The sequence below is a fragment of the Petromyzon marinus genome, unplaced genomic scaffold, assembly GCF_048934315.1.
Source record: "Petromyzon marinus isolate PM22_M1 ecotype Great Lakes invasive population unplaced genomic scaffold, UKy_Petmar_22M1.pri1.0 PM_G_Scaffold_11, whole genome shotgun sequence".
NCBI classification, from domain to species: Eukaryota; Metazoa; Chordata; class Hyperoartia; order Petromyzontiformes; family Petromyzontidae; genus Petromyzon; species Petromyzon marinus.
This window is the reverse complement of record NW_027422662.1, coordinates 5,082,490-5,103,392: the sequence shown is the minus strand read 5'-3', so window position 1 is coordinate 5,103,392 and position 20,903 is coordinate 5,082,490.

Sequence of the window (20,903 nt, the reverse complement as noted above, 5' to 3'; positions counted from 1 at the left end):
GGCAAACAGCAAACGCTCTGACAAAGGAAATTAGCATGAAACGCACCACTGACAAAGCTTGGAATTAGCACAAGATGATAATACACCACCCTGGGAGTTTGGAATACCACTATGCATGTTGTTGTTGTTGCGTTGCAACATGTTGTTGTTGCGTTGCAACAACAACATGCATAAATACAAACTGACAATTTCATCCTTGCAGTCACGAAAGCTTCAAATCTAGAAGTCGCATTCTATTTTTGGTGATCATACGTTCAGTATTTTCTGCTGAACTGAGTGTTGGATTTATTCATTTTAAATGTACTTTTTGCTTGGTTACATTTTGCTCAGGTAACAGCTCGCATTTGCGGTAACTGGTGCCATACATCAATGTCTTGTCTGGCATTAGACACGTCTGTACGAACAGTGTTTTCATTAGCCTCCATTTATCAGTTAGGGGAACAACTAAGCTCGAAGGGGCAGTACGTGTCGTTCTGGTCACTCAACACGACGTGTACTGTTCACGGACCACTGAGAAAACGCGTTGCAACAACACCATGCATAAATACAAACTGACAATTTCAGCCAGTGCAGCAGCTTTATATAGCATGACCACATCGATTCAAGTTTCACAAACTTCTTATTCGTATGTGCAGACGTGCAGCAACTACAATAATGTTTCTTTGAGATGGTAGAGCCGGATGACTGCGTCAGCTGTAGCAGATTGTATCACTGTAAGGCCTCCATTATGTTTGTGAATCGGGCATTGAATTGTTATATGTTCCATGGTTCTGGGTGACCCCAGTCGCACACTGGAGAGTTTTTTTATTTTCCTTTTTTGTGCATCGACCGAATGTTGTTTAGGGTAGCCCGTAAGCTTTACGGAAGATTGAAGCCAGGTACCTTTTACATCGGGTCTTTCATGAGGTGTTTGTGTCTTGTGGACTTCATTCGGATTTCCAAGAATCACGTTTGAATGTTGCCTTAAAGCTTTCGTGACTGCAGGAATTCACATTCTTGGGTCTTTCGGTAAAGTCACGTAGATAGGTTCAAATAAAATAACAAAAAAAACTACGACGTTTCGATCACAGCACAAGCAATCGTCATCAGAAGAGCAATCTTATTATCCCTGAGATCAGGGCTAGGCCAGCCCTGAACAAGATCCGTTTACCATTGGGAGAAGTGACAACAGCAGATGTCAGTGTGAAGGCGATCGGTATTACCTTAGTGTCGCGGCATCTCTTCAGAAATGTGAGTGACTTGATCGAGTCGACGGATCTTGTTCAGGGCTGGCCTAGCCCTGATCTCAGAGATAATAAGATTGCTCTCCTGATGACGATTGCTTGTGTTGTGATCGAAACGTTGCAGTTTTTTTTGTTATTTTCTTTGAACCTATCTACGTGACTTTACCGAAAGACCCAAGAATATCACGTTTAAAGTTACATTGTTGAAGGTTAAGCGCGTGGGTCCAAAAAGGCTTGCGCGACTCGAGTGCTGGCGAGGGACTGTATTGAGATCCGAATGGATGGGGAGACGTTCGTTTTTCCACGATTTGCTGTGCTTCCCGGACAGTTGCAGTATTGAGGCAAATGGATGGGGAAGTGATGCGTGGCAACTCGAGAAGCCAGGATTTTGGATCCTGCTTTAAGGTTCCAGTGCCACCGCATTGCATCGTTCAATTGGACATCAACAAGCCGGGTGTGTGCCGAGCTATTTATGGTCCATGCCGTTGCACAGAATACACAAGGACCATGGCTTATACCATAGCACCGGTGATAAATAAGAATTATCAAACAAGAACATGGAACAAAAGCTGAAAAGTATTTAGGAAAAAAGTGTGGAGTGGTGCATGCTGAGAGTTACTCTGGGATGGAAAGAGGAATGCAGATGTACTGACATCGCAGACGTCGCTGTGTAATGCCGGCGCTAGAGGGGCACGGTGTGCGATGTACTCACATCGTGGACACCACGTATATAGTGACATAGTGGATGTCACTGTGTAATGCCGGCCCTAGAGAGGCACGGCGTGCGATGTACTCACATCGCGGACACCACTTGTATGCGGGTGTCGTGCTGGCCCTAGAGGGGCTCTGTGAGCGCTGAGTCATAGCGCTGAGTGACACCACGCTCAGGTGTGCATTGCCGACCCCTACAGGATGGGGTGTGAGAGTGTCGGCCATGGAATCGGGTTACTTTAGGCCATGGCACTCTGGTTGACCCTGGAGAACACGTGACTGGTAAAGTCTACACAGGGTCCCCGAGTGGGGGGCTAGGGGTGGTCACGTGTCGGGGCGAGATCCTGCTCGAGGATTCTAGAAGGTGGTCGTGGCCAAGGGTGCGGCCAGCCACGACCACGGAGGATATAAGCTGGGTCCCCAGAATTGCTGTTGTCATCCTGAAGATCTACATTCGACGTCCGTGAAGAGTCACCAACACGTGGACCTGGACCCAAGCTGGGGTCCTGTCCGTTGTAGCTACTCCCAGTGTAGTTACGGTGTAATTAGTGTAGTTAGCCTGGTGGTCACGTAGCTAGTTACGGTGTAATTAGTGTAGTTAGCCTGGTGGTTATGTAGCTAGTTACGGTGTAATTAGTGTCGTTAGCCTGGTGGTCACGTAGCTAGTTACGGTGTAATTAGTGTAGTTAGCCTGGTGGTTACGTAGCTAGTTACGGTGTAATTAGTGTAGTTAGCCTGGTGGTCACGTAGCTAGTTACGGTGTAATTATTGTAGTTAGCCTGGTGGTTACGTAGCTAGGTACGGTGTAATTAGTGTAGTTAGCCTGGTGGTTATGTAGCTAGTTACGTTGTAATTAGTGTAGTTAGCCTGGTGGACACGTAGCTAGTTATGGTGTAATTAGTGTTGTGATTCATAATAAAGGTTTTTGGGTTAGATCACGTTAGTTATAAATGTGTGGTAACCCTCCACCACCCGACACGGCCAATCAGCAAAAAAGTGTCACGTTGACAAAAACTACACACCGCTGTGTTGAAGGGTGAATCCACAACATTTACAGTTTGAATACGACGTTTCGCTGGTAATTACATCCAGCATCATCGGGCAATTCGCCAGAATGGTAAAGCCCTCACTTGCTCCCGGTCTTAAATAGAGCAGCAGTAGGGTGACGTCTTCATTTAACTCATCAGGTGCAGTAATTATATAATCGATTGGTGATCAGTGACAGCACCGTGACTACACGGGATGTCGCGCTTGGCCTGAGCAAAAGGCAGACGGCACAAAGAATGAAGACGCACAATATGACACTGTGAACTTGCGAGACGATTTCGTTTTGCGCGTGCGACAATCACCGCCATTCTGCTGGGTAAAATGTGTAGTACTCTTTGGTTCTATTGGGTAAAGTCACGTAGGTGAAAATAACATAACAAAAAATCACGACGTTTCGGCCACAACACAAGCGGCCTTCATCAGGTGAAGGGACGAGACTGTCTGGAGGACAGCGCTGACTTTACCCAATAGAACCAAAGAGTATGGATCCTAGCAGTCACGAAAGCTTTAAATCTAGAATTAAAATGTGTAGTCCAATCACTTGGCACTAAACATTTTATTTAAATGTGAAGACCTTTGTCGATCCACTGCTGGATAAATTCCTCCACCACGATGTTTCTGCCATGAGGGTTGTTTGACCATCATTCACCACATTGGTCAGTGTGGATTGGTGGACAGGTAGGTGCCCAGAATTAGTTCAGATATCACTCGCTAGTGATGTCATCCGTGATCAGTAATCAAACTTGAGTCGCTGCTGGGTTCATAGTGCATTGCGCTAACAATTGCACCGCTACTACACCTTAAACATTGAATGTCATCATTGACCACGATCAATCCACAGCTGGATGAAGACCTCCCGGTGCTATCCGTGTACCTGCTTGAGTCCCGAGTGGTTGGGGTCATCTGAGTGCAAGTGGTGTGTGGTTATCCACGTCGGGTGAGTTTTCTCACCAACCTGCATTGACCAGGGTATAATGACTAACGGTCACATATCTTTCCCACAATTTTAACGCATCTTGATACATTAACCAGAATCTGAAAATATGAAATATTCATCATTACGAGGAAATAAAACAGGAAGGAGACAGACTTCTAAACATGGATTTCTCTTTTCTTAGTTCTTTCGGTAAAGTCACGTTGAAGGGAAACAATAAAATAATCAAATATATAAAACAATAAAAATTCTCACGACGTTTCGACCATAACACAAACGGTCGTCATCAGGTGTGTCGGTTTGCATACATTTATTTATTTTTAAACGGTGTATTTAATTATTTATAAAAACGTTAGCGCCACGCGCAGTGATTTGGCAGTATATTTAGAAGGACTAGTCCATCTATGTTCTGAAAAGAGGAGGGGGGAGACGAAAAATGTTAATGTATGCTGTCTGAAAGCCACTGTAAGCGTGAACAATCAATTAAGACCTGAAATGGTTTATCAAATCTTTCCAATGATTGCTAAGCCAGAATCCATCTTCTCGGTTGAAATTGTCTCTGTGCTTGTATATGTGGATAGCCTCATGAACGAATCTCTCATGGTAGCCAGATGGCTTACAAAGAACCTCTGTCTTGGAAAAGTCAATGTCATGTGAGCCTACTGAATTATAACAATGATCTGCCACGGCCGAGGTGTTGGTCCTACCGTGTTTAAGGTCTGCTTTGTGTTCACGAATGCGGTCCGAGACATGGCGTTTGGTTTCTCCAATGTAACTACTACCACAGAGGCAACTTAGTTTGTAGACACCAGGGTATTGTATGTCCGGAATCACATCTTTTACAGACGGAACCAGATCACGGATTTTATGTAATGTGTTGAAATGGACCTGGATCTTGTGTTTATTCAAGATTTTTGACATCTTTTTTGTGATACCCGCAATGTAGGGTAAAGTGATGGTTTTGAAAGGCTCCTCAAGAGGGTCCTTCTTCATGGTTTGAGTGATAGCTATGCGGATTGTATAGTCGGAGTAACCATTAGCCTTAAGAGCTTGGTGTACGTGCTTGAGTTCACTGTCTATGTGTTCCTGGTCTGATATGCATTGGGCTCTATGATACAGAGTCTTGATGAGAGAATTCTTCTGTGATGGATGGTGGTGGGAATCCGGTTTCAGATAAGCATCCGTATGGGTAGCTTTCCTGTAGACAGAGTGGCTCATTGAACCATCAGGTCTCTTTTTAATTAGGACATCCAAAAAAGGTAGCTTGCCATCTTTTTCGACTTCCATGGTAAATCTGATGGCTGGGTGTATGCAATTGATGGGGTCGAAGAATTGGTCTAGAGCAGGCCGGCCATGTGGCCAGATGACAAAAGTGTCATCCACGTACCTCTTCCATAAGGTTGGGCGCAGAGTGGCAGTCTGGATGGCGTCAGTCTCATATTTCTCCATGAAAATGTTAGCTATAACCGGAGATAGGGGGGAGCCCATTGGGGTGCCCTCAGTTTGTTTGTAGAAAGTTCCATTCCAAGTGAAGTATGTATTGGTTAAACAGTGTCTCACCAGGGGGGGTACCTCAGTGTTTAGTCCTTGATGAACCAAGTCTTCAATTATTGCGATGGTGTCAGGTACAGAAACCTTGGTGAATAAGGAAACTACATCAAAACTGACAAGCAGGTCGTCTGGGGACAGGGAAATACCCTTGATTGTCGATACCAGGGGAGTAGAATTTTGTACCGCAGAGGTGGTTTTTCCAGTGAAAGGATGCAGGATTTCAGACAAAAAACGAGCCAGTTTGTAGGTGGGGGAGTTGATAGTAGAGACGATGGGATGAAGGGGTGTATCTACTTTATGTATTTTTGGTAAGCCGTATAATCTTAGTGGCCTGGCAGCAGAAGGTTTCAACGAAAACTGTTTAGATTGATCAATTAATGCAGTTGAATCAGAAATTATTTTGTTGGTTTGTGTGACGAGGCTGTTGGTGGGATCTCTTTTTATTTTTGTATAACTACCATCGTCGAGTAATTCTTTAATTTTGTTGTTGTATTCTTTTTTATCCATGATGACAGTAGCATTGCCCTTGTCAGCTGAGAGGAGTACAATATCATCCCTCTTTTTTAATTTATATAATTCAAAACGCTCATCTTTGCTGAGGTTGCTAGCTGGCATCTTAGCGTTTTTGAAGGTTGCAGCGATTTCAGATCTTTTTTTGTCTGAAATCCTGCATCCTTTCACTGGAAAAACCACCTCTGCGGTACAAAATTCTACTCACCTGGTATCGACAATCAAGGGTATTTCCCTGTCCCCAGACGACCTGCTTGTCAGTTTTGATGTAGTTTCCTTATTCACCAAGGTTCCTGTACCTGACACCATCGCAATCATTGAAGACTTGGTTCATCAAGGACTAAACACTGAGGTACACCCCCTGGTGAGACACTGTTTAACCAATACATACTTCACTTGGAATGGAACTTTCTACAAACAATCTGAGGGCACCCCAATGGGCTCCCCCCTATCTCCGGTTATAGCTAACATTTTCATGGAGAAATTTGAGACGCCATCCAGACTGCCACTCTGCGCCCAACCTTATGGAAGAGGTACGGGGATGACACTTTTGTCATCTGGCCACATGGCCGGCCTGCTCTAGACCAATTCTTCGACCACATTAATTCCATACACCCAGCCATCAGATTTACCATGGAAGTCGAAAAAGATGGCAAGCTACCTTTTTTGGATGTCCTAATTAAAAAGAGACCTGATGGTTCAATGAGCCACTCTGTCTACAGGAAAGCTACCCATACGGATGCTTATCTGAAACCGGATTCTCACCACCATCCATCACAGAAGAATTCTCTCATCAAGACTCTGTATCATAGAGCCCAATGCATATCCGACCAGGAACACATAGGCAGTGAACTCAAGCACGTACACCAAGCTCTTAACGCTAATGGTTACTCCGACTATACAATCCGCAAAGCTATCACTCAAACCATGAAGAAGGACCCTCTTGAGGAGCCTTTCAAAACCATCACTTTACCCTACATTGCGGGTATCACAAAAAAGATGTCAAAAATCTTGAATAAACACAAGATCCAGGTCCGTTTCAACACATTATATAAAATCCGTGATCTGGTTCCGTCTGTAAAAGATGTGATTCCGGACATACAAACTAAGTTGCCTCTGTGGTAGTAGTTACATTGGAGAAACCAAACGCCATGTCTCGGACCGCATTCGTGAACACAAAGCAGACCTTTAACACGGTAGGACCAACACCTCGGCCGTGGCAGATCATTGTTATAATTCAGTAGGCTCACATGACATTGACTTTTCCAAGACAGAGGTTCTTTGTAAGCCATCTGGCTACCATGAGAGATTCGTTCATGAGGCTATCCACATATACAAGCACAGAGACAATTTCAACCGAGAAGATGGATTCTGGCTTAGCAATCATTGGAAAGATTTGATAAACCATTTCAGGTCTTAATTGATTGTTCACGCTTACAGTGGCTTTCAGACAGCATACATTAAAATTTTTCGTCTCCCCCCTCCTCTTTTCAGAACATAGATGGACTAGTCCTTCTAAATAAACTGTCAAATCGCTGCGCGCGGCGCTAACGTTTTTATAAATAAATAAATAAATACACCGCTTAAAAATATATTTATGCAAACCGACACACCTGATGACGACCGTTTGTGTTATGGTCGAAACGTCGTGAGAATTTTTATTGTTTTATATCTTTTATTATTTTATTGTTTCCCTTCAACGTGACTTTACCGAAAGAACTAAGAATATGAATTACTCCAGTCATGAAAGCTTTAAATCAAAATGGATTTCTCTGTGAGATGCAGTCATTTGATGCCACTATTTGTGATATCTCAGGGAACACGATGTGACAAATCAAGCATACCAGCTTATATGGAAGAATGTCTCGATTCCAGCTCTCAAATCAACAGATAGACACGATGCTTATATAAATAACCACATTGTACAGCTTACCGACCTGCCAAGGAGTTAACCAGTTCTTTCGATGTCCTCTAGTACACAGGTAACTATAGGCTACAACAGGTGTTTCGTAAAGCCAGTAGATACACCTTTCTGCGGCCCACTTTTCAACTCCCACAAAATCAGCAGCCTGCAATACAATGCAGCGATACGGTCCAATTTACACTTCAATGGCGACTAATGGGAGATGCGAATGGACCGTGGAAGACTGGCCCACAAACTTCAGTTTGAGAATGCAGAGGACTAGAGGGAAAAATGCCAAGGAATCCCAATCGGATACCCCCCCCAATCTCTCTCTACGAAGAGTTGACGGCGGGGATTTGAGAGGCGGCAGCAGCAGCAGCAGATGGTGGCCGTACGCTTGTGGCAGCGAAGCCCCGAGTAGCCGTCCGTGCAGGTGCACACGCCAGGGAGCCGCGCAGCGCCCGCCGTTGACGCAGCCATCTCGGCACAGCGCTGTTCGGGGGGCATCGCCAGAGGCGCACGGGAGGAGGAGCCTTTAGCCGTCGGCAGAATCCTTGCATCGGGTAGAGCGGCCCCAGACATCGTCGTCGTCGTTGTCGTCGGCCGCCAAGTGATCGGAGTGGCGATGATGATGCATTGGCGAATGTTCGTGCGTGTGTATGTGGTCACAACGGTGACTTCCTGGGCCTCAATCATGTCGGTGCAGATTTAAATGAGTACCTGGTGTGCTGTGGATACAACGTCAGCATTGGGGCGACAAAAGCGGCTTTGGGGCCGTCCATAAATGACGTCACGCGATTTTGGACGATTTTTGACCCCCCCCCCCTCGTCATTGTCACAAATGTCTGACCCCCCCCCCCCAAAAAAAAAGATAAAACATGCTTCAAATCGCTTAAAACTATTGTCATTGTAGTGCGTATTTATTGTGCCGCTGCACTCTGATGTTGTAGGAGAAAACATTTATTAACAAGTCTATTTAATTAAGTGGAACGTGTTGTCTATATTTATTTAAAGTTGCGCATTTTGATGTGACGTCACATTTCTCACCCCCCCCCCCTCGTCACGCATCGTCACAAATGTCTGACCCCCCCCCCCCCCCAGGTGCGTGACGTCATTTATGGACGGCCCCTTTGGCGTGGTGTTGGCCACACCACCTACTCATGTAGCCATGCCAACCTTAATGGGCAATGTTATTGCTAACAGTGCTTATCCCAACAACGCTGTATGAGAGACCGCTGTTAATGATGGTGGGTTTCTAGCCACCAGTCTGAAATATCCCCTTGTGATTCAAATATGTTGACGGTAGGCTTACCTTCTTCATGTGAAGACACGACAAATGGAATTGATGTACTGACGGTCAGAGTTATATATTTTGTTTACTGCAATCCCGTTTTTCCTCATTTGGCAGACCATGAACAAATTACATACTAAGTGTTAAAAGTCATTACACGTGGAACCATGTTAAAGGATGTGCAGCACACACTGCAGTGTTGATCGACAATGGAGTAGAAACACTTTCACGTGAACACAGCGTGAACACACTTTTTAAGAATAAGGGTTTCCAGCAATGAGCCATAGGTGGTTGTCACATGCAAAGGATCTTGCCTTATTGACCTTGTTATCACTTTCCATTGCTAAACACACACACACACCTGCAGACCTCTTAATCTGCCACATATAATCGCTCATTATTTGGTTGAAAAATCTTAATATATTGAGATCAGCAGAGCTTGGGCAATTTATGAATGCGCCCGCTCACCTCGCGCAGGCTGCTGTCAAATGATCATTGTTATTATTATATATATAATAACAATGATCATTTGAATCCCTTTGTCAATCCAGTGCTGGATGAAGGCATCCCCATGCATGTCGGTCATTAAGGTTATTTGACCATACTTCACCACGCTGGTCAGTGTGGGATGGTAAATGGGGGAAGTCCCAGCGACGATGAATAAATATGTAACTCTCCACTGATGTGAGTCACGGCTGCGAATTCAACTCAGATTTCTGGGTTCATGTGTATGTTCATCATTTTCATCAGCCATAATCCACTCCCAAAACCGTTGGCATCTCTCATGGTCCTGGGATGTAGCGATCCATTTAGCACCGCTTAAGAACAGGACGCCTTCTTGATTCGATAATTACTCGATACAAGACGTACACAAGCTGAAGAATCAGACTGGCGAACGAGAGGCACAATTGAAATAAATACATCGTGACACGGTTGGCATAGATGAGGTGAGAAGGAAAGGAGAGCACCCCATACCTCTGTAAAGGAGTTCCCGACGACTCACTCGGAGGCTAAGGTAAGGTAGGGGCTTCTGCCAAGGTTTTATTACAAATCTTTAACAATACACAGGGGTGAACAACTCCCCAGGGGTTAGGGGTCCCGGGCTAGGTCCCGACACAGCCGGCTGCCCTGTGCTGTCTCCTCTGCCCCGGCCGTGGGATCAACCAACACAGCCGAGCGAGGAACACAGCCACGTCTAGCCTGGCACTGTGCTCTCCCCTATCCCTACCCTTTTGCCCCTGGCTCCCCGTTTCACCCTTCTCAGACCCTACTCTCCAGCTACGACCCCTCTTACGTCCCGGGGTCCCATTTTTATCCTTCAGGAGCCGTGACGTCACTCTGCTGCCCCGAGCGCATGACGTCACGTCATCGCCCTGGACAGCACAAGTGATGCCACTTCCCCATTCTACTCCTCTACATTACCCCCCCCCCCCCCTGTGAAAAAAACAGCCGACCCGGCTGCAAGAAAACCCCAACCTTAGGACAGCACGGCATCCCAGGCATCACAATAACAACAACCAAATGAACGGGAAAAAAAAGTAAGACAGCTTCTTCCGGCCGGCAGTGCCGAGCGGGCGCCGGGGCGGGGTCCGACGAATGGCCGCCCAGGCCATCACTGGAGCCGCATCCCCCTTGAACGGGTATGCGCTGCTGGCCCGCTTCCCCGTGTGGCGTCCGCCGCCGGTGCAGGTGGGCTGTTCGCAGGCAACAGACCCACCGCCGTAGCCTCCGGTGGCCGGGGGGTCCCCGCCGCCGCTACTTGGAAGGGCCCTGGGGGCACACAAACAGGGCGAACGCCGCCCCTGTCAACAGGACCCGGACGGACAGGCACGACAGACGCATCACCCGCCGGCCGCCCCGGAGTTGGGGGTGGATCCCCCAGGGTAGATGGAATATAGCCTTTGAGCTGGGACGGGTGCACTATCCACCGCCGGCGTCCGAACCGAATCCGGACGCACTGCGGCCGGGGGACTTCCACGACCTCAACGGGACCCTGCCAAGGGCGGTGCAATTTGGCAGATGTGCCAACCGGGACCTGGGGACAATGCAGCCACGCTTTCTGGCCCGCTACCCATGGGAGGCCCGCTGCCTGGTGTTTGGGCAGCCGCTCATTAGCCGCCTGCCGGCCGGCAGAATTCTCGACAGCGGCCTGCCGTGCCTCGCGCAGCCGGTCAAGCGCAACTTTCAAAGGGACCGGCACAGCCGACCCCTTCCTGAAGGACCCCACGTCCAGTCGGACGTGTACCGGGGGCTCCGGCTCCCTCCCGTACATTAAATAAGAAGGCGAAAATCCCGTTGAGGCATGAGGAGCCAACCGATACGCTGCCAAGACCCCCGGGACGAACAGGTCCCAGTCCGATTGAGACGTGTTCACATGGTGGCACAGCATGGAAGTGAGGGTGCGGTTCAAGCGCTCTACCATCCCGTCCGATTGGGGGTGGTAGGGCGAGGTGCGGATTTTCTTGGTGCCAAGGAGGTCACACACCTCCTTGAGCAGCTTAGATGAGAAATTCCGACGCGACCAACTGGGCCGCGACGTCCCCTGGGGCCTTGCAATGGCTAGAGCCCAGGGCGCAAGCACACCCGCCGCCTGCCGGCAATCTGGACAAACCGTCCGCATTTCCATGCAGTGCCCCCTTTCTGTGGATTACGTCAAAAGGGTAATCCTGAGGCACCTCGAGCCAGCGGGACAGCTGACCCGAGGGCTGACCAATCCTTAGCGAATATTGCAGGGCCGCGTGGTCGGTTCAGACTGTAAACCGCCTACCGTACAAGTAGGGCCTATACAATTGAACAAAAAAAGCTATGGCCAAAAGCTCCCTCCGAGTCACGCATTATCGCTGTTCCGTCGGAGACAGAACCAGACTGCCGTAGGCTACCACCCTCTCCACCCCGTCGACCACCTGGGCCAGGACTGCCCCAATGCCCATGTCGCTGGCATCGGTGTCAAGCAGAAAGGGCTTCGAGAAATCGGGGTACCCCAAGGGCGGCGCATCCGCCAAGGCCGTGCGAAGCGTCGCAAAAGCAGCCTCCTCCTCCGCGCCCCAGTAAAACCTTTGGCCTTTGGCAGAGAGGGCGTGCAGCGGCTTCGCAATCGTCGCAAAATCGCGGACAAACCGGCGATAGTACGATGCGAAGCCGACGAAGCTACGCACCTCCACGACAGATGTGGGAGTCGGCCACGTCCGGACACAAGCCGTTTTCTCCGGGTCCGTGGCGACACCTGACGCACTAACAATGTGTCCCAAATATTTCACCGATGGTTGTAGCAAATGGAATTTCTGGGGTTTAAATTTCAAGCCCGCAGCGCGCACTTTGGCGAACACAGCCTCGAGGCGTTGCAAGTGCTCGTCAAACGGACGCCCAAAAACAATAACGTCGTCCAAGTAGATTAAACAAGACTCCCACTGCAGCCCCGCCAAAACCATCTCCATGAGACGCTGGAAGGTGGCTGGGGCCGAATGAAAACCCATAGGAAGCTGATTGAACTCGAACAGCCCCTGGGGCGTGCGGAACGCTGTCTTGGGTCTAGAGGCTTCGTCCAGCGGCAATTGCCAGAAGCCGGAGAGCAAATCTAGAGTCGAAAAGAACCGCGCGCCCGAGAGGGCGTCCAGGGAATCATCCATGCGAGGCAATGGATATGCGTCAGCCACCGAGATCTTGTTCAATTTACGGAAATCAACACAGAACCGGAGACTCCCGTCCCGTTTCTTGACTAGCACAATGGGGACACCCCAAGGGCTAGTGGAAGGGGAGACGATGTCCGCCGCCAACATTTCGTCGACAGCCGAGCGGATATGCTCCTTTTCCGCAGGGCTAAAGCGGTGGGAATTAAGCCGAATAGGGGCTGAATCGCCCGTATCTATGTGGTGTTCCAAAAGAGTAGTGCGACCCAGATCAAACTTACTTTGGCTAAACACATCGGTGAACCTCTCGATGAGTTCGCGGAGTTGCTGACGCTCCCCGGTGGACAACGAGGCATTCTCGTCGCACAACGTGGCGATCCACGATGCGTCAGAGTCCCCCGCACGCATCACGCCTGCCACGACTCCTCCATCCGGGGCAGCGCTCTCGGGTGGGGGAGCCGGGGTCGCGTGCGCCAGGACGGCACTGGCCGGGATTACGATCGGCGTGGGCTCCGAATTGAGGACCTGTAGAAAAAGGTCCTGGCCCCCCGACACGGCCGTTAAGGCGCCCACCAATTCCATCATCCTTGAAAAGTAACTCGACGGGGACAGGAGGATACCTGTCTCCGTGGAGTCCCCTTTGAGCGGTCTGCGCAACCTAAGGGGTACGCTATAACTTGGCCCAATATGCCCAAACTGCTGCCGTTCGCGGCGACACAAGCCCCACGAACCGGCCCTAACGGACCGACGCTGTGGGGTAGGAGCTTGAAAATGGCCTCTGAAATAATGGTGGCAGACGCCCCCGTATCCACCAAGAGGCGAACTCGCAACCCCTGCATGCAACCCGCCAACGCTGAGGAGCCAGCAGCTGCCGCCACCATCCGATGTGCCAGCGTGTTCCAGTGGCGGGTCAGCCTGGGCCATCCAGTGGGTGACAATGGTGGTGCACCCGACCCCTTGAGGACACCCACCTGACGATGAACCCTAGCCCCGCTAGATGCATGAGGTGAGGGGGGCGGCCGCGCGGGTGATGCGTCGCGACTCGCCTGGGGCCCTGGGCTCGATGCCGATGAAGGTCCGGGAGGAGTTGGAGCCCCTTTGCTGAAGGCCCCCGGGGCATTCCATCTCCATGAGACGCTGGAAGGTGGCTGGGGCCGAATGAAAACCCATAGGAAGCTGATTGAACTCGAACAGCCCCTGGGGCGTGCGGAACGCTGTCTTGGGTCTAGAGGCTTCGTCCAGCGGCAATTGCCAGAAGCCGGAGAGCAAATCTAGAGTCGAAAAGAACCGCGCGCCCGAGAGGGCGTCCAGGGAATCATCCATGCGAGGCAATGGATATGCGTCAGCCACCGAGATCTTGTTCAATTTACGGAAATCAACACAGAACCGGAGACTCCCGTCCCGTTTCTTGACTAGCACAATGGGGACACCCCAAGGGCTAGTGGAAGGGGAGACGATGTCCGCCGCCAACATTTCGTCGACAGCCGAGCGGTCATGCTCCTTTTCCGCAGGGCTAAAGCGGTGGGAATTAAGCCGAATAGGGGCTGAGTCGCCCGTATCTATGTGGTGTTCCAAAAGAGTAGTGCGACCCAGATCAAACTTACTTTGGCTAAACACATCGGTGAACCTCTCGATGAGTTCGCGGAGTTGCTGACGCTCCCCGGTGGACAACGAGGCATTCTCGTCGCACAACGTGGCGATCCACGATGCGTCAGAGTCCCCCGCACGCATCACGCCTGCCACGACTCCTCCATCCGGGGCAGCGCTCTCGGGTGGGGGAGCCGGGGTCGCGTGCGCCAGGACGGCACTGGCCGGGATTACGATCGGCGTGGGCTCCGAATTGAGGACCTGTAGAAAAAGGTCCTGGCCCCCCGACACGGCCGTTAAGGCGCCCACCAATTCCATCGTCCTTGAAAAGTAACTCGACGGGGACAGGAGGATACCTGTCTCCGTGGAGTCCCCTTTGAGCGGTCTGCGCAACCTAAGGGGTACGCTATAACTTGGCCCAATATGCCCAAACTGCTGCCGTTCGCGGCGACACAAGCCCCACGAACCGGCCCTAACGGACCGATGCTGTGGGGTAGGAGCTTGAAAATGGCCTCTGAAATAATGGTGGCAGACGCCCCCGTATCCACCAAGAGGCGAACTCGCACCCCCTGCATGCAACCCGCCAATGCTGAGGAGCCAGCAGCTGCCGCCACCATCCGATGTGCCAGCGTGTTCCAGTGGCGGGTCAGCCTGGGCCATCCAGTGGGTGACAATGGTGGTGCACCCGACCCCTTGAGGACACCCACCTGACGATGAACCCTAGCCCCGCTAGATGCATGAGGTGAGGGGGGCGGCCGCGCGGGTGATGCGTCGCGACTCGCCTGGGGCCCTGGGCTCGATGCCGATGAAGGTCCGGGAGGAGTTGGAGCCCCTTTGCTGAAGGCCCCCGGGGCATTCCTACACCCCCGCTCAATGTGGCCCTGCTGACCACAGCGGAAGCAGGTCACCGTGGCAGTGTCCTGCGGGCGGGAAGGTCCCGGTTGCCCCCGCTGCTCCGGACGGCGACCACCCGCCCCCCTCCCGCGACGACCGGGCATCGCCAGGGCCGCGAGGGTGTCCACCCCCTGAGAGGCGGCCTCCTCTTCTGGTGCCGGGATCCCCGCGCACACCGCCATCCGGGGCTGTTGGCAGAGGGAGAGGTGCACCTGGATGTTTTCGGCCACCGCCAACGACGTGATCTGGTGATCGCTATTTATGGATAAAGCGATCCCCAGCTCCCGTGCCAGGTCGAGTAGCCATTCCAGGACCATCGAGTCCAGCGCCCTGCCCTGTATATCAGGGTATGTGGCCTGTGCCAAGGCCAGGAGCGTGCAGCGGAAAACCAATGGAGATTCCCCCTCCTCCTGTCGCCGTAGTGAAAACTTCTGGCGTGTCCTGGACGGCGGCTCGAGTACATCGGCCATCCGGAGGTACACTGTCGGAAGCGTAGCCTTATCGGCCGGGGGAATAGACTTGAAGACCTGCATCGCCTTCTCATCCATCTCATCCATCAAAGTGCGGTGGCGCTGCGGCCCCCGTAGGCCACGCCGGAGACGCGGTGGTATAACACGGCCCCGCGGTGGCCCCTGTGGGCCACCCCGCAGGCGCGGCGATGGATCGATCTGCAGCCGCAGCCACAGCAACCTCCCGCGATGCGGCGAGGGGCGGCGGCGTTGCGGCCTCCCCGGGCCACGCCGTAGACGCGGCGAGGTGTGGAGGCGCCACAGCACCCGCGACCCACCTGTCCGCGGCGCCGTACGGAGCCGCGGTGCCGGCGTGCGTGCCTGCGGCGGCCTCCGCATCCGCGGCATCCTCCCGCGACGCGGCGTGGTGCGGCAGCGTTGCGGCCCCCGTGGGCCACGCCGGAGACGCGGCGAGCAGCGGCCGCATTGCGGCCCCCCTGGGCCACGCCGTAGACGCGGCGAGGTGCGGAGGTGCAGCAGCGGCCGCCGCCAACCCCGCCGGCGCGGCGGGATGCGGAGGCGCACTAGCGCCCGTGACCCACCTTGAAGGCGCGACGAGGTGTGGGCCCGCGGCATCGCCAACGGCCAGCCCAGCGGCCCCGCCCGCGAAGAGGGCCGGCGGCGCTGCGGCCTCCGTGGGCCACGCCGCAGACGCGGCGAGGTGAGGAGGCGCAGTAGCGCCTGCGAGCCACCTCGCAAATGCGGCGGCATATGGATCCGCGGCCCATCCCGCAATTGCGGGGGAATCCGCGGCCCGGCTCGCCGGTACGGCGAGGTTCGGAGCCGCGGCAGCGACATCCGCGGCAAACCTCCGCGGGCAAGCTCGCAGCCACGGCGAGGCGCGGAGCCGCGGCGGCATCCGCAGCCGCATCCGCGGCCGCCACAGCCGCAACAATGGCAGCCGCTTCCGGCGTCGCAGCGGAAATGACGTCCGCTTGCGGCTCCCCCACCAACATGGCCGCCACTTCCGGCGGCGCATGAAAAATGGCGCCAACTTCCAAATTGGCGGGCGGCAAAGCGGCGGGAATCCGCCGGTGCCACGCGGAGTGTGGGCCGGGTGAGTGCGTCCGCGCTCCCACCTCTGTAAGGGCGGCGGTGAGCTGCTCGATCACCCGCAGGAGCAGCTGCGACTGCTCCTCGGCATCGCCCCCCGCCACCGGCGGTGGTGCGCTGGGACCCCCAACCGCCGACACCACCTGCCCCGCCGAGTCCATCTCCATGGCGACGGACTGCCCCCGGGTCGCAGCCGGAGCCTCCCCGACATCGTCAGCACTCTCCCGGCGTCTCGCTGTTGGATTCTTACGCCGCCCGCCCGATTTAGGCATAGCGACGGCAGCGTAACCACTCCTGACACCAGTTGTAAAGGAGTTCCCGACAACTCACTCGGAGGCTAAGGTAAGGTAGGGGCTTCTGCCAAGGTTTTATTACAAATCTTTAACAATACACAGGGGTGAACAACTCCCCAGGGGTTAGGGGTCCCGGGCTAGGTCCCGACACAGCCGGCTGCCCTGTGCTGTCTCCTCTGCCCCGGCCGTGGGATCAACCAACACGGCCGAGCGAAGAGCACAGCCACGTCTAGCCTGGCACTGTGCTCTCCCCTATCCCTACCCTCTTGCCCTTGGCTCCCCGTTTCACCCTTCTCAGACCCTACTCTCCAGCTACGACCCCTCTTATGTCCCGGGGTCCCCTTTTTATCCTTCAGGAGCCGTGACGTCACTCTGCTGCCCCGAGCGCATGACGTCACGTCATCGCCCTGGACAGCACAAGTGATGCCACTTCCCCATTCTACTCCTCTACACCTCTGAAGAGTGGCATAACCTTTCCTATCATAGGGGCACAGCTGACAGTAATTCTAGAGGAATGGAATTATATTATTGCTGTCTCTGAGAATCGCACATCGTGTTTGATCGCTCTCATCGGATAGGGCGACCTGAAAAACTGGTGGTGTACTTTCTCACTCTCGCTTGTGTACAATTACGGGTTACCAGAGCACAGAATGCAAGCTCACATTCACTCGGGTAAGATGGGCTGCAAGCACAGAGGCTAGATGTTAACTACCTCGCCTGGTATACAGGAGGTCGTTGGTTCGATCTCGACCCTGACGCCTGCTGCTGTGTATTTGGATGTTCCCCCATTGATCGTGTGGCTTTTTCTCCGAGTCCTCCGGTTTTTCCCTCCCCATTCAGAAGCATGCGTTTGGAGTATTTGGCTGCTAGAAATTTTCACGCGATAAGCCACTTCGTTGAGCTATCATTTGTGGCCAGGTCGCTTCTAAAAAAAAGAGCTTTACAGCTCAGTGGGCCCTGGTAAAATAAAAAATAGTTTTAATTTTGTATGAGAGCGCAACATTCTCGTCGGCAATGGCATAAGACAGGAGGCGGCAGTGTATACGTGGTGCATCTGCGTTCGAGGCTTAGCCAATTTTCACAGCCTCAGATTAATCCACTGCTGGATGATGCCTTTCCCCATATTATATGGGTTGCTTGACTCAGACGCCATGAGGGGAGGAGCCAATCGAAATTGGACCTCCCCCCACAGCACTGTCCACGACAGAGTTGCCCATCCGGCACATACACACATACACACTCACACACACACATACACACTCACACACACACATACACACTCACACATACACACTCACACACTCATTCACACATACACACTCACACATACACACTCAAACACTCACACATACACACTCACACATACACACATACACACTTACACACTCACTCACACTCACTCACACACTCACATACACTCACACATACACACAGATACACACACTCACACATACACACATACACACTCACTCACATACACACACATACACTCACACTCACACACTCACTCACACAACAACAACAACAACAACCGCCATTCGCCACTAAGTGGCGGTGACGTCACCACGACGCTTGTGCCAGGCTATGTGCACCCTGAGGCCACGTGAAGTGTCGAATGCCCGCTGGCAGGAGGTCACGGGGCAGACCCAGGTACCACGGGTCGACTGACTGAGATGACTGGCTGATGCACCACCTGTGCCCCCTACTGTGCCAACCTGCTGTGCTTTAGCCACCCGGCGCTCCGCTTGCTGTTGTGAGCGTCGCTCCTCCGCCCTCTGTTGTTGTTGGAGGGCGACTGCCTCCAACTGCCCAGTAGCATCCTTCACGAGCCTCCTCCACAGAGGCCGATCTTGACACCGCTGGTACCAGTCATCGGCAAGTCCACTCAGCTCCACGTCCTCCTGTACCACATCACTCCATCTCTTCTCTAGCCCGTGCCGCGCCCGCTTAGCCCCCTCAATCCGGCCAAACAAAAGCTGTTTCGGCATGCGGTGGCTGGGCATGCGGGCTACATGACCCAGCCATCGCAGCCTTGCCTGCCGGAGGAGCTCACCGATGGGACCCTGCCCAGATCTTTCAAGGATTTGTGAGCTCCTCACACAATCCAGTCTGATTAAACCCAGGATGGATCGTAGGCAGGCCAGCCTAAATGTTTCTAACCGGCGAAGATGTTCCATTAGGGGGGTCCACGTTTCGCAAGCGTAGAGAAGGGAGGGAATGACCGTGGCCGAGAAGACCTGAAGCTTAGTGCGGAGCGACAGACCAGGTAGCTTCCACACAGCGTTACGCAACCGATGAAAAGATATTGCCGCTCGACTGATTCGGAGTGAGACCTCTGCTGTTAAACTGGAGCCAGTCATAAGCACACTGCCCAGGTATGGGAAACTCTCCACTCTCTCCACAACTGCCCCATCACCGATTGGGAGTTGTGGGGGTGGAGTGTCCGATGGTACAAAATACCCAGGTAGGTGCTTAGTTTTGGTGGGGCTGATGGTAAGGCCCCACCTCTTAGTGGCACGCTCCAGTCTCAGCAGCAGCGTCTCCAACTCCTCCTCTGACTGAGCAGCTATTACCAAATCATCAGCATACATAACGTGGTTGAGCAATAGGGAGCCATCCCTTGACCGCACCCGGGCATCGATTAGCCTCCCATTATATCTGTACCATATGGAGATTCCCCCGGTACAGCTATTGAAGGCTTCACGAACTACGTGGTCAAAATAGATGTTAAATAATGTGGGAGCCAGAGGACATCCCTGTCGCACCCCAAGGTGTACAGGGAATGGCTCTGACTCCCGGCCACGTAGTTTTACCCGGGCCCGCTCACCATCATGAAGGTCCTTAATGATCGTGAGCAGAGGGTCAGGTACTCCAAAAGCACGAAGAACGACCCAGAGCCCAGGCCTACTGATGGTATCATAGGCCTTGACCAGGTCAATAAAGCAGAGATGTAGGTCTTGTTGGAATTCCCTACACCTCTGCTGTAGCAGACGGACAGAAAATATGGCATCTGTGCAGGACCGCCCTTTCCTGAAACCGCATTGGGGCTCCGCAAGCCTCTCCTCAGCGTGCCTGGCAAGGCGATGCTGAATAATCCTTGCCAGGACCTTTCCCGGCACACTGAGGAGTGAGATGCCCCTGTAGTTGTTACAGTCTGTGCGGTCCCCCTTCTTAAAAAGGGGGACCACCAGGGCATCCTTCCAATCCTGCGGAACCCGTCCAGTGGTCCAGACTGTTGTTATGATGTGATATAGGGCAGTCTGTGCACAAACGCCACCCTCCCTCAGCATTTCGCTTGGGAGATCATCTCTGCCCGCTGCCTTTCCTGGTCTCAGACTCCGGATCGCCTTCAATACTTCCTCAGCAGATGGCACCTCAGCCAGCCACTCACAGGGGGTGACTTCATCCAATATTTGAGGCACCGCAGCCTCAGCAGGGTCATCCTCACTTTGTGCCACGATGTTTTCCTGGCCGAGGGATTTTCCCTCCCCCAGGACCTCACAGAAATGCTCAGCAAATCTGCGAACCTGTTCCTGGGGGTCGGAAATTGGATCACCGTTTTTTCCCCTAATGATGGTAATAGGTGTGGCGCTGCAGGTTACTTTTTTGATGGAGTTAAATAGAGATTTGTGATCACGGGCCACTGAGGCAGACTCCATCTCCTCAGCAACCCGCGACCACCACCCATCCTTGCAGCGCCTCACGGCTCTCCGAACCTCCGAGCGAAGGCTGCGGTAAGCCTCCTCATTCTCTGACGTGGGATTCTGTAGC